The sequence below is a fragment of the Delphinapterus leucas genome, chromosome 4 (assembly GCF_059928025.1).
Source record: "Delphinapterus leucas isolate spDelLeu-1000000601 "Yukka" chromosome 4, BTC_Dleu_Yukka2, whole genome shotgun sequence".
Lineage (NCBI taxonomy): Eukaryota > Metazoa > Chordata > Mammalia > Artiodactyla > Monodontidae > Delphinapterus > Delphinapterus leucas.
Window position 1 is genome coordinate 132,259,143 of NC_143132.1, and position 13,522 is coordinate 132,272,664.

At 41.5% G+C, this 13,522-nt stretch overlaps 1 protein-coding gene across 2 annotated transcripts in view; it reads right to left on the reverse strand.

The window, feature by feature from the left end:
* Positions 1 to 13,033, reverse strand: part of SLC35G2 (solute carrier family 35 member G2) — a 33,511-nt gene extending 20,478 nt beyond the window's left edge. The window contains exon 1 of one of the 2 annotated variants that reach the window (XM_022582564.2): positions 12,765 to 13,033. The gene's annotated coding sequence lies outside the window, so the exon portion shown is untranslated. Of the gene's footprint in view, positions 1 to 12,474 lie in introns of both variants that reach the window. The other variant, XM_022582563.2, reaches the window with a different exon arrangement.
* Between the last annotated feature and the right edge of the window lie 489 nt (positions 13,034 to 13,522).

Below are 13,522 nucleotides of genomic sequence, written 5' to 3' on the forward strand. Positions count from 1 at the left end.
AATGTCTTTACTTCAAAATACTTCAAAGTAGTCATCTGAATATTTGACAGAAATATTATATTTTATTAATCCTGTGTTGAAATGATTGCTTAATTACTTAGTATTTTCATTTACACTAGCCAGAAGTGATTACTTTCCACATTTTAGATTTTTCAGAGTAAAAATGATACAGTCTTAGACTGGACTTTAAATTGGCTATAAACTGGGTTTTTTCACACATAATTTGTGAATATAACTGACGGTAGCTACTCTTAGGTGTTTGTCCCCAAAATGTTACATTGGGGGTCCTTGGGGATGAATTCTGATCTTTATATTCACATTGTTGGCCAGTAATAAACTGACATTTGGCCTAAAAATTAGTAGGATATGTAATCCTTCACTCTATCCATGCACTTCTTGCTCTTGAGAAAAAATAATTTACTCTGGGAGTCTGACAGATAGCTAGCTTCTTGCATCGTGGAATTTGATTTTGGTGCTCTGACCCTGATAGTCCAGCTCTTCACTAGGGCTCACTTTTGTATTACTGTAGCAACAGCTAGCTTTTGTCTCCATAGTCGATGACTGCATCTCCTGACCCTGCCAACTGTCTCTCAAATTCACCTTCTTTTTTGTTTGTTTGTTTTTTGGTTTTTGGTTTTTTTTGTGGTACGCGGGCCTCTCACTGTTGCGGCCTCTCCCGCTGCGGAGCACATGCTCCGGATGTGCAGGCTCAGCGGCCACGGCTCACGGGCCCAGCCGCTCCGTGGCATGTGGGATCTTCCCGGACCGGGGCACGAACCCGTGTCCCCCGCATCGGCAGGCGGACTCTCAACCACTGCGCCACCAGGGGAGCCCTCAAATTCACCTTCTTACTTAGAAGAAACAGGGGAGGAATGTGGATGAACCACTCTAAATCCATCATCGTTGCTCTGTTTTGCTGGTGACAGGTCTGTGGTTACATCCTGTGTGAGGATCACTCCCTGTGCTAACAGATGCACAACAGCACCAGAACGGTATGACAGCTCACTCACTCCAGGTGAGAAGAGGTTTGGGGCACACTAGGCTGAATGATAAACTCCTCAGCACGCTAGCTAACATCGCTTAGAAGAGGGATACTTAGGTGAGAAAGAATCCTTATTCTGGGCTGAATAGCAGAAGCTGCCCAAGTGGATGTGGGTCAAGGCTCCTTAGATGGAGCTGAGATAGGCTGAAGTTGGGGTCGTGGCTGGCTGAGCTGGGGATGAAGGCTGCTTAGCTGAACTAAGAAGGGCAATAGATACTGGATTCCAGAGTAGGCCAGGCCGGGAGGAACAAGGTAGAATGTGGTCTAAGTGAGCTAAGAAGAATTGTGCTATGCTGGGCTATGGGAGAATGAGAGCAAGGCCTCAGGATGTTGCTGGGCTGTGTCAGTCTGGGTTATAGGAGAGGAGAGAATTACAGCTAAAGGACTTGGAGATGAGGTGAGGTAAGGAGAGAGATCGGATGGGATGGGTATGGGGTCGGGGAGAGGCAGGAAGGAGTAGTGGAGAGATGCACCAAACAGGAGGCTTAGCGCAAGTTTGAGCTGGAGACTCAGCTGACAGTTCTAGGGCAGGAGGTTAGGAAAGGGATAGCCAGGGACTATCAGCTGTGCAGGAGCTGCTAGGAGTCAACAGCTGGCTCTGGGAAGGACAAAGAATGAGAAAAAAGAAATCATTAAATTTGTAGGAGCAGAAGGTGGGTGGGAAAGGGAGGTGGGGATGAGAGTTATCATTCTGGTTAGAGCTGGCCTAAATATTCTATGTTACCATCACCTTGGAAGTTCTGGGCATGTTAGTTGCTGTGTAGGCAAAACTGGAGAAGCCCGTCTCCTCTGTACTCAATCGTGGCTAATGACTTTAGTAGACTCTAATGAACCGTGCATACCAGGAAAGGAAAAGGTTAACTGAGATTGGAAAAAAGCCTTATGTGGCAGTTTTCAGATAAGCAGGTTGACTTGGCTTGTGTGAGGGTGATGATGCCTGATTTGGAAAAGAGCAATTTATGTTGTACCGTTTTAAAATCCATTCTGGCACACTGTGATGAATGTGTTGGCTGGCAGCTAAGAACTTGCTGAAATGCAAGAGTCTTTCACCGATTATAATCGACACTTCCCCTTCCAGGAAAGAGCCTTTCTCATCTCTGAAGCAGTGGACTTATCAATTTGCATAAAATATGCCATTCTCATTGAATATATATTTATCATCTACCACTTACTTTCCTACTGTCTTTTTTTTTTTTTTTTTTTGCAGTACACAGGCCTCTCACTGCTGTGGCCTCTCCCGTTGTGGAGCACAGGCTCCGGATGTGCAGGCTCAGCGGCCGTGGCTCACGGGCCCAGCCGCTCCGCGGCACGTGGGATCCTCCTGGACCGGGCCACGAACCCGCATCCCCTGCATTGGCAGGTGGACTCTCAACCACTGCGCCACCAGGGAAGCCCCCTACTGTCTTTTTTTTAAAAAAAAGCAGAATTAGTTTACAGTGAATCAGCATCTTTAAATTCAGCTGTGCTGGGTGACTCTGTCAAGAGTGGCAGGAAGTCATCGCTAGAAGGGGGAGGGGAAGGAATAAAATGATCCTTTTCTGTTTCCATGATCTTTTCTGTATGTATCTAAGTGGTTAAATCACCAATTAGGTTAGATGCTAATTAAATATAAGACAGATTACAGCGCTGTTCTGATATCTTGTTAAAGTTGTACTTATTGGTTGTTTATTCTTTACCTAATTCTCACTAGAGAGGATCAAATAGCCCAGCTGAGTTCAAAGAAGGCTGCCAACCCCCCAGGTCTTACACCAGTCCCTGAACAAAAAAGGAACACCCAGGATCAACAGCCTACTCTCAAATCCCTCAAATACTACATATACCACCTGCTCACATTTGCCCTGTTCTGGCTGCTGTTTATCCATGAAAAAGCCAAGCCTGAATTTTCTCGAGGCCAAGATTTATGAAAATGCCAAATGAATCAGTTCAAAATTGTACACATTTGGTTTCATTTGATCATAACTGATTCTTCACACTGTAGACACCACTCACATCTCAAATTTTATTAAACTCAAATAACGTAAAGCAATTGAAAAATGGTGAACAGATGGCATCTTGTTTCAGACCAAACCGTAAGTCAGATTTTGAATGAAACTTGACAACATCTGGTTGCTTAAGTGGCATACCTAGATTTATTAAAGTCGTTCCACTCCTTTAATGCTATTTAGAGAACACACACAAATATATAATGCTACTGCAAAGCTGAAAAGAGACTTCATAAAGTCCCATCACTGGCAGGGACATTGTATAGGAAGGAAAAGCACAGTATAATCCATCCCATCAGGAGTTAATTTTACCAGCAACATGTACCAAAATTTAAAATGTGTGAACTCTTTGACCCAGCAATGCCATTTCCAGGAATATATCCTAAGGAGATCACTAGTAAAGTACATAAAGATGGCAAGCAATGATACTCATCATGGCTTTCTTTACACAATGAAAAACTGGAAATAACCTAATTGTCCTTTAATGAGGGACCTGTTAAATAAAAACATCAATGCAATATTATGCAGTCATCAAAAAAGATACTATATATGTATATATATTGACATTAAAAAACCTTCATGTCACATTGCTAAGAAAAAGAAGGGTATAAAAGAGTATTCATGGTATGACTTTATATAAAACAATTTATATCTATACTTACAGATGGTGAAATTTCAATTATTCAGCACTTTCTTCTTTTTACTTTTTAGGTTAATTTTCCACATAAGCATGCATTTACTTTAAAATCCAGGAAAAAAATCAAGCTATTTTCATTAGAGGAAAAAAAGTCATTACTCGGTATTTCAGTTAGAAAAAATGTCACCCAGGAAGCCAAATGTAGCTCTTATATTTCTGTGCCTTCTGTTGCAAAGAAAATTGTGGATAAACAGACCATATTACAGAGAGAAACTGGATGGATGGTGTGTAGAACCCAAACCAAAACAGAGGTGAAATACTACATAAACTAAGGAGGGTGCCTTTATTATACAGTGTTTGAAAGAATTAATTCATTGCTCATGTGTGCGTGCATTACTATATTTTCAGGACTAACAAAAAAAATAGTATGGATTCTAAATGGCAGCAAATAATATAATCATCATTGGTTTTTCTTACATAAGTTACCACTCTATAAATCTCTGTGTTAATGTGGAAAAATCTGACCTCAACAGATGGACCTCATGCTGTTTTCTAAAACATGAACAGATTTCTGATCTTCTGGACCAGGAAATGGAGTCAGCACTAAAACAGCGGACACCATCATCCACCTCCTAGAATTTCAATTTAAGGAGCTGCTAATAAAAGCAATATTTCCTCTTTAAAAATAATAGCACAGTGACATGTTTCTGTCCTAACGGAATGTGCTCTCGATATAGTAAAAACATAGTGGAGATTTGTTGCAGTGGAGGTGCTGGCTGACTGATTACTGAACTGCACCAATTTTGGAGAATCCCCTCACTGTCGTTCTTGGCAGGTAGCATCATTTGGCAGCTTCCATCCTTCACTCTCCAAGTTTCTCATGGAAGGCACAGTCCTGAGGGCTGCCACTCTGCCTGGTTAAATCTTCATCCCATTAGCCCAAGGGCCCCCTTTCCTTGAGCATCTTCACAGGAGCAGTTTCACAATAGATACCCTTGGGCTTGAAGTCCCAATAAAGGGCTCTCAGTCAAGTAATTAGCAACTTTGCATTCTTTTCCCCCCCAGCTCCACCACTTTCTAGCTGTGTAACTTAAGGCTGTGAGGAGGCCGGTGGAGGCAGCAAGACTGGGTCTGAGGAGGAATTGGGGCCAAGGGGATGGCCCACGAGGTCAGGATATTGGTTATATAAAGGGAGAATGAGGAAATAGTTCAATACCCTGAAGATAATGGGAACCAGATTTCTCACCATCAGAGAAGGAAGATACAAACAGAAAAAGGGTGAAGACTAGAATGAGCACTGTGGTGTTGGAGTGCAGTTGAAGGTATTAGAATAAACACATTTTAATATAAATAGATGAATAGATATAGAAATAAATATAGATGTGCTTAAGAGTTTCCCAGTTCTGTCTGCTAAGATGGCCCTAAAGTAACAATACTCCAGTAGCAATGACCACACCTAGCACCCAGATCTTGCATTCTCTACTAAAAGGAAGCTGGGCTCTTTGGAAAAATAGCTTTTGAAATGACTGAAATGGTTGGGGCAGGAAAAGTACAAGACGAGCCTGGAACATCTTACACTAGAAAGTACTCTGATAATAGAGATGTCAAAACAACACAAGAAGCAGTTTGAATGGGATTCGAATGGCCAAATCTGTAACAATTTCAGCATCAAAGTCAATAATCATTAATCGTAGTAATTGGTTATAATCCACCTAATAGAATAGAAATCCACAAGTCCAAACTAATGTAAATAAATGAATAAACAAACAAATAAATAAATAAAGGAAGAGAAAACTCTCCCTTACAACAGAATACCAACTAGTAAAGGTCAAATGAATGTTGGAATTGGAAAAATTGCCATTTGGCAATCATCATAGTAATAATTTATTTGAACAAGAACCATCATAAAATAAGTGACCGAAAGTTTGTTGAAGAATAGGATGTTTACATAGTCTCAAAGTGTCTCCCCACAAAATGCTTATAATTACAAAGGGAAAAATAACAACTTTACAGTGGAGAAGTTATCACCTTAACCAAGTCATCAAAGTTAACATCACCAGCAAAAAGATAAATCAATATTGTATCCCTTAATAAGATCCACTGAAAAAAACACAGTATTGCTTCTATCATTTTCCTGACAAAAATGTGTAACTATGCCAAAAATGCATAACGTGCATCAGACAAACCTAAATGAGGAACATTCTACAAAATTAATGGCCTGAACTTTCAAAAATGTCAAGGTCACTAAAGACAAGGAAGAAATGAGGAACTGTCACAAATTAAAGATTAAAGAGACAGGACAACTAAATGCAATTCATAACCCTGGATTTAACTCCAGACAAGAAATAAAAAACATTTTTCTGAAGAGGAAATTATTGGGGGAAATGGCATATATTGAATGAGGTCTGTGGATTCAGTGGCAGAATTATATCAATCTTAAGTTCCTCATTTTGGTGATAATTCTGTGGTTATGCAGGAGGGTGTCTTGTCTTTAAGGAAAACTACTTAAGTGTAGTCTTCCTACTTAAGTACTTAGGGGTAATTAGGCATCACATCTGCAGCTTATTATCAACTGGTTCAGAAAAAAAGAGAAAGTATATGAATGAATGACAAAGCAAGCATTGTAAAATGTTTATAATTGGAGAACTTGGGATGAAGTATATATAAGAATTACCCTTCACCCCAAGAGTTCATTGGACTATGCATGCAAGTTTTCTGTAAGTTTGAAATTATTTCTAAATAAAACATGAAAAAATATACTGGGGATAACAGAATCTACCTAGATTTTTTGGGAGAAGTACATGAGTTAATATGTGTGAGGTGCTTAAAGCAGAGCTAGGTATACAGTAAATGCTAAATAAATGTTAGCGATGATGGTGATAGTGGTAATGAAGTCCTGAACTTTACATCACAACTCATCTGAATCAGGACAAGTTGACTCTGGTTCACTTACTTGTTTTCTCTTTTTAGATTCAATTTAGAAATTGAAAAAAATATTTATTTACATTTGAGATGCTAACAACATTATTAAACTTGTTTACTATAGTTTAAGCACACAGTGTTCATGTAGAACAATATTTTATAAACTGTTGTCCTCAAGAAAAAAGGATGCTAGTAGTATGTTTTAAATAATCAAGATCAAGTTTTTGAAATTTTCATCCTTCATTAATTTAGGCAATATGATAATAATGAGATTATATGATAAGTACATACATATATATATATATTTCTTTATCCAAATACAGTATATACATTAACATGTATATATTTACTATAGGGTAACTATATACAAATTATAATAATATGCATAGAATTAAAGACCATGAGAGTTGAAAAAGGCTGTGGAGCTCACCTACTCCAATTTCTTTGAAAGTAACTCTAGCCTCTACAGCAACCCCAACCAATAGTACAGTTTCCATTTGAACTTACAGTCACAGAAAACTTATTCCTTCTCAAGGCAGCCACCTGGGAGTCATTCTGATTGTTAGAAAATTCTTTTTTAACATTGAGTCAAAAATCTCTCTATATGTAATCTCCAGTGTCTGTTCCTACATATTTGCTCTGGGATCACTAATTAATTCCCTCTTCCACATGACATTTCAGTATCAGGAGCTACTATTTCCTACCCTCCCCGTCCCAGGTCTCCTATCATGAGTTTTCTCTTCTACAAACTGAAAATCTTCTCTTTCTCAATTATTCCACGTATAATCGTGGTTTTCATCTTACCACCTTAACCATTCTTCTCTGAACATATACCAGTTTCTATGATCTCTCCTAGTCAGGAGATCCTGTTTCTATGAGGGCAGCCTGAGATCACACCAGCTATTCTGGCAGCCTCATGCATTTATGTTTATTCCTTCATTTGGTCAATATTTACTAGGTGCCTATGAGGTGGAAGGCACTGTGCTAAAATAGTATGAGAGATAAAATTAAGAAAACAGGGACTACCCTGGTGGCGCAGTGGTTAAGAATCCGCCTGCCAATGCAGGGGACACGGGTTCCAGCCCTGGTCCGGGAAGATCCCACATGCCGCGGAGCAGCTAAGCCCTTGCGCCACAACTACTGAGCCTGTGCTCTAGAGACCGTGAGTCACAACTACTGAGCCCGCGTGCCACAACTACTGAAGCCCGTGCTCCGCAACAAGAGAAGCCACCACAATGAGAAGCCCGCACACTGTAGTGAAAAGTAGCCCCTGATCACCGCAACTAGAGAAAGCCCATGTGCAGCAATGAAGACCCAATGCAGCCAAAAATAATTAATTTTTAAATTTTTTAAAAAACAGACAATGGTAATAAAAGATAACTTTAAAAAAAATCTAGAAAACATACGCTTTCTCTTAAAGAACTTACATGTTCATTTTGGAGAAAAGAAATATGCTAACAAGTACCACAAAACAGACACAACAAGTGCTATGCACATTAAAGGAAGTTATACAATTAAATATGTATTTGCTTTAACATGAGAGTACTAGAGAACAAAGCAAAAGTAATGACAATTTCAGACTAGCATGAGAACCAGTAAAAAGCAGCAGTTTGGGATTTAAGCAACATTAAGAGAGAAATTTCCAGATTAGGAGAATTATTCACAGATTCAGAAGACACAAACGGTTCATAGTTTTACCCTTAAGAGCTCTGACAATGGGATCAATAATCACTTGTCCAGAGTGATTTACATGCAACTTTATAGAAAGGCAAGAAAATAAATAGACTAGACTACTATGCACCAGGCTTATACCAAGGGCTCAGTGTGTATTATTTTACTTAATCCCACAACAACCCCAACAAGGCAGGCACTAATATCAGTCCCTCTTTAAAAAGAAAAAAAATTAGTGAAGATCAGCAAGCTTCAGTAACTTGCCCAATCTTACAAGGAGCTTACTATGGCAGTCAGCCTTCAAATCCAGACTGTCAGCTTCCAGTCCAACTTGAGGCCATCAACTACTTACTACCCAACAAAGCAATATCTGGCAAATTCCCACCCACGTCCCCACAAACTTCCAGGCGAACTACTTGGAGAAGGCTCTCACTAAACAATCTGTTCCTCCTCTGGACTCAAGAACAGTTTCTACAGGACTCTGTTACAGTCCTTGATACAAGGTATCAATGTGAATTGTGTATGTAACACAAACCCCTGATAAAGTGTTCCTGCTCCAAGAACAGAGATTGTGTCCTTATCTTCTTCTTGGAATCCCCAGGCCCTAGGGCATTGCCAGACTCAACAAATGCTAGGAGAATGGCATAGCTGGTCCCCTTTGAAGAAAGTCACCCTTTTAACCAGAGACCTCTAATTCTGGGTCTAATTAGTTGTGGTGCAGAGCTTTGGTTGCCACAATGCTGCAACCTAACTCTATCTTCTATCTCTTAACTCTAACTAAACTAAGGGAATCTGGGAGTTCCCTGGCAGTCCAGTGGTTAGGACTCCACGTTTCTACTGCAGCGGGCACGGGTTTGATCCCTGGTCAGGGAACTAAGATAATGCAAGCCTCATGGTGCAGCCAATAAAATGATTTTTTTAAATTTTTTTAAAAAAGGGAAGGGGAAAGATATATTTGACTACATAAAAACTGAAATTTTCCATACAGCAGAAAATATAAAGTTTAAAAATAAAAAAATCAAGAAAAACTTGCAACATGTAACAGAGTCTTCAGTATACAAAGAGTTTTTACAAATAAGAAAAAGAACATAAGAAAAATAGAAAAATAAGGATATGAGCTGGAAACTCACAAAACAAAAGTAAGTATGACCAATAAATATATAAAAAGATGCTCTTTACTGCCTATCCAATTGGAAGAAAACCCTGATTTTGGTGATAGTGTGGGGATACTGACATTCTAATTCAGTGTTTATGTTGGTATATATTGGTACATCTTTTCTGTAGAACAATCTAGAAATAGTGTTCTTCCAACAAATATTTCTTGAATACACATATATTTGACACTGTGTAGATACTGAGAACATAGTAAAGAATAAAGCACACAAGGGAGGAGACAGGAAATAATTGAACAAATAAACAAATCAATGTATCAAAACATAAAATGTACATATCCATTGAATGATCAATTTCACTTCTAGGATTTTTTTTCTAAGAAAATAAATGAGTGCACAAATGTTTGTTCAAAGATATTATTTGCAGAACTGTCTAATAACAGCAAAAATTGGAAATAAATAAATGTTCATTATTATAAGATTGCTTAAACAAATTATCTTCTGCCCACATAGTGCAATATTATACAACACTTAATGATGATGACCTAGTTTTATATGTATTGGTTTGAAAGATATTAATGATAAATTACATAGTGAAAATGCAACCAACAGAAGATTGGTCCATTTAAAATGCATGTGTGTCCATCTAAGAGAAAATCTGTTAAAGTATGGAAGTTCCATAAAAAACTAAAAATAGAGTTACCATATGATCCAGCAATCCCACTCCTGGGCATATATCCAGAAAAAATGAAAGCTCTAATTCAAAAAGATACATGCACCCCAGTGTTCACAGAGGCACTATTTACAATAGGCAAGACACTGAAGCAACCAAACTGTCCATCAACAAATGAATGGATAAAGAAGATGTGAGATATAGAGATATAGGTATAGATATAGATAGATAGATACACAAGGGAATATTACTCAGCCATAAAAAAGAATGAAACAATGTAATCTGTAGCAATATGGATGGACCTAGAGATTATCATACTAAGTGAAGTAAGTCAGACAAAGACAAATATTATATGATATCATTTACATGTGCAATCTAAAAAAATAATACAAATGAACTTAATTATAAAACAGACGCACAGACCTAGAAAACAAACTTATGGTTACCAAAGGGGAAGGGGGGATAAATTGGAGTATGGGATTAACAAATGCACACTACCATATATAAAATAGATAAATAACAAGGATTTACTGTAGAGCACAGGGAACTATATTCAATATCTTGTAATAAACTATAATGGAAAAGAATCAGAAAAAAGAATATAATGCATATATGTATAACTGAATCACTCTGCTGCACTCCTGAAACTAACACAATATGGTAAATCAACTATGCTTCAATTTTTTAAAAATCTATTTCCAATGGTTTTCTCTGGTTTTATGTATTTCTCTGTCACCTAAATTTCTTACAGTGAGCATACACTTTACGAGAGAAAAACCACAGATATTCAATGTTTTGAAAAGTATATATGTAATCTTTACAGAGTTCACAAACCATATCCCACCAGTATATTTGAAATTGTCAGCATTATGATACATCTTAGTCATATTTTCTTCAGATTATAACTTTCCATAAGATCGTTAGCTAGCTATTGTTCTGTATTAAATTTTTCATTAATTCTTTTTGTTTAAACTTCCTTTAGCAACATCTTTTTTGTATCAATATCAATTTTACATCTTTCTAGACTATCTTTGTTCTGGAATTAAAATATGTGTAAATACTTCGTTGCTCAGCAAAATACCAAACACTTTAATTCACCTGTTCCCAAGGTTCTGTGACTTGGGAACAGATAACTATGGAAGTTAATGGTTCTGTGGAGTTCAGAAACACTAAACGTGTCAAAAAATAAAGATGGATTACACAAGAAGCTCTGGGAAAAATGTGTGCCTTGTAGTGTGTGATGGCACTGAAAACCAATGAGTGTATTTACATGTGCGTAATGTTTGTGTGCATATACACATACATGCATCCTACATATGCTATGCATATGCATACGTGAGAGTTCATACATGTGCGTAATGTTTGTGTGCATATACACATACATGCATCCTACATATGCTATGCATATGCATACGTGAGAGTTCATGTTTATGCTCACCCTGTGTCCTCCCATGTAGGTAAATCAAACCTGTTATGCATATGCTTTATCTGCACCCCAGGGCGAGCCACATTTGCCTTCATGTCATGTGCGGGAAACCAGCATCAACCCATCCGCAAAGGGTTTCAGTGTCGAGCCAGGGAGCCGGCGCCACTCTGGCCACCTGCCTTGGAGAGCGGCTACTCAACGGTGCGGAGTAGAACCGCAAGGCAGGCCGCCGCCCGGGAAGTAAGCCGACGAAGGAGCTTGAAGCACTTCAGCACCACGGACACGGGCAACCCCAATCGAGTCCTTTCGAGCCGTAAAGCTGGCGGAGACCGCCCCTTCCCCAGGCGCCCCCAGCCCTTTTCGCCTAGTGCGTCACTATCTCCGGGCCCTCAATCGTCACTGAGACGCCAGCTTTCCATCCCGCTCCTCGCCAAGCCCGGCAAAAGCCTGGCCGGAGATGCGGGTCCGCGCAGCGCTCCCACTCGCCCTTCCTGCTGACCCGCGGCACCCTGCCATCCTCTTCTCTCTAAAGAGGCCAAACGGGCGCACGAGGCGTAGAAATTCTACAGCCCGGAGCCGGGTCAGGGAGGGTCCTGTTTTCCTCCCCGGAGGTGGGGAAGGCTGAGCGGACTTGCTCTGAGCCTCCACCCGCTACATTCGGCCGCGGCCTGGCCCTTCCTCCTTGCCCTCGCCTTTCGTTGGGGAAAGATTTCTCCAAACCGTTTAATCTCCGCGAAAATCTCAACCCACATAGACTGGCGTCCAAGAGGCAGAGACAGACAACAGAGTAAAGGCAAATACTCATTCTCGGCCCTATTTCTAAAACCATCCAGCATTCTTAAAAGTTTGTATTTGAAATTGATCCCATGGCGCCATAGGGACTCTCCCTTGTTTGGGTGGGTTCCTGGGCGAAAGGAAAGCAGTAGCTCCTGGCCTTTATCAGAGAGGCTGGGGAAGGACCCATACATGCGACGGTGGCAGGAAACGGGGGCGCACAGCTGATACTGACCCTACCGAACCCGCGTCCAGGTTTTCCAAGAGAGCAGTGCCGGGAAGTGGCGGCCCCGCAGCCGTTCAGGCGTCGAGCAGAGCCTCCGCAAAGGCTTGTAAACGGGGCGGGGCGCTTCGCCCAGGGCCCGGCCTAACCCCAAAAGAGGGACTCGGCCTCTTAAGTGCCTCGGCTAAAAGCGAGCGTGTGGGGTTCGGGGTACGCTCCCACTCCTTACGGATGGGGCGGCCCGGCAGGCAGGGTCAAGGTCCCAGTCCACTGCTGCCGACCGGCTGCCGGGGCCCGGTTACCTGTGCGTCGCGGCGAGGAAGGAGCGCCCGGTGCTCCGGCCGGGGCTGCCCGCTGCCGCGCGCCTAGTCCAGGCTCTGAGCCCACTGAGGCCACCGCGCGCTTCGCCAGGAAAACCGCGGCAGGGACGGCTGAGGCCGCCTGGCTGGGCAGGGAGAGCGGCGCCGCAGGCACGAACCCTGCGCCTGCGCTCTCCGCTGCTCCCCCTCGCTTCCCACCGGCAGGTGCCCAAGTGGGAGACCAAAGGGGAGCGCCGGGGATTTGTGCCCCTTACTCGCGCGGTGGGAGGGCCCAGGCGCCGCGAAAGTGCCTTCCGGGATCGCTTTAGCCTATGCCCTTCGAGAGACCCGGTCTGCCGGAGTGACATGGTTTTGAAGCAATCGCCGGTCTGCCGGAGTGACATGGTTTTCTGGAAGGGGGCAGGGAGGCAGCCTCAATCCATTTCCACCTGTCCCTTTGCGTTTAAAAGTCGCAAGTCGATTCCTTGATATTTAAAATATGTCTAGCATCAGTAAATCGTGGTCCGGGAAGGTCTTCGGGCATCCCCCGGCTCCACCTGGTGTTTTACCGATGAGGTCTCTGGGGCAAGGGTCTTGACGCTGCAGATCTGGTTCCTGGACGGAGGTCTATATACCCCAATCCCGTGCTGAATGAATACAGCTTCTTGGAAACAGGGTCACGAGGACAGGCAGGAAGGCCATCAGCATAGGCCAGGCAAGAAAGGGTGAGGCCTGAACCAAGGTGCTAGCTGTAGGAAAAA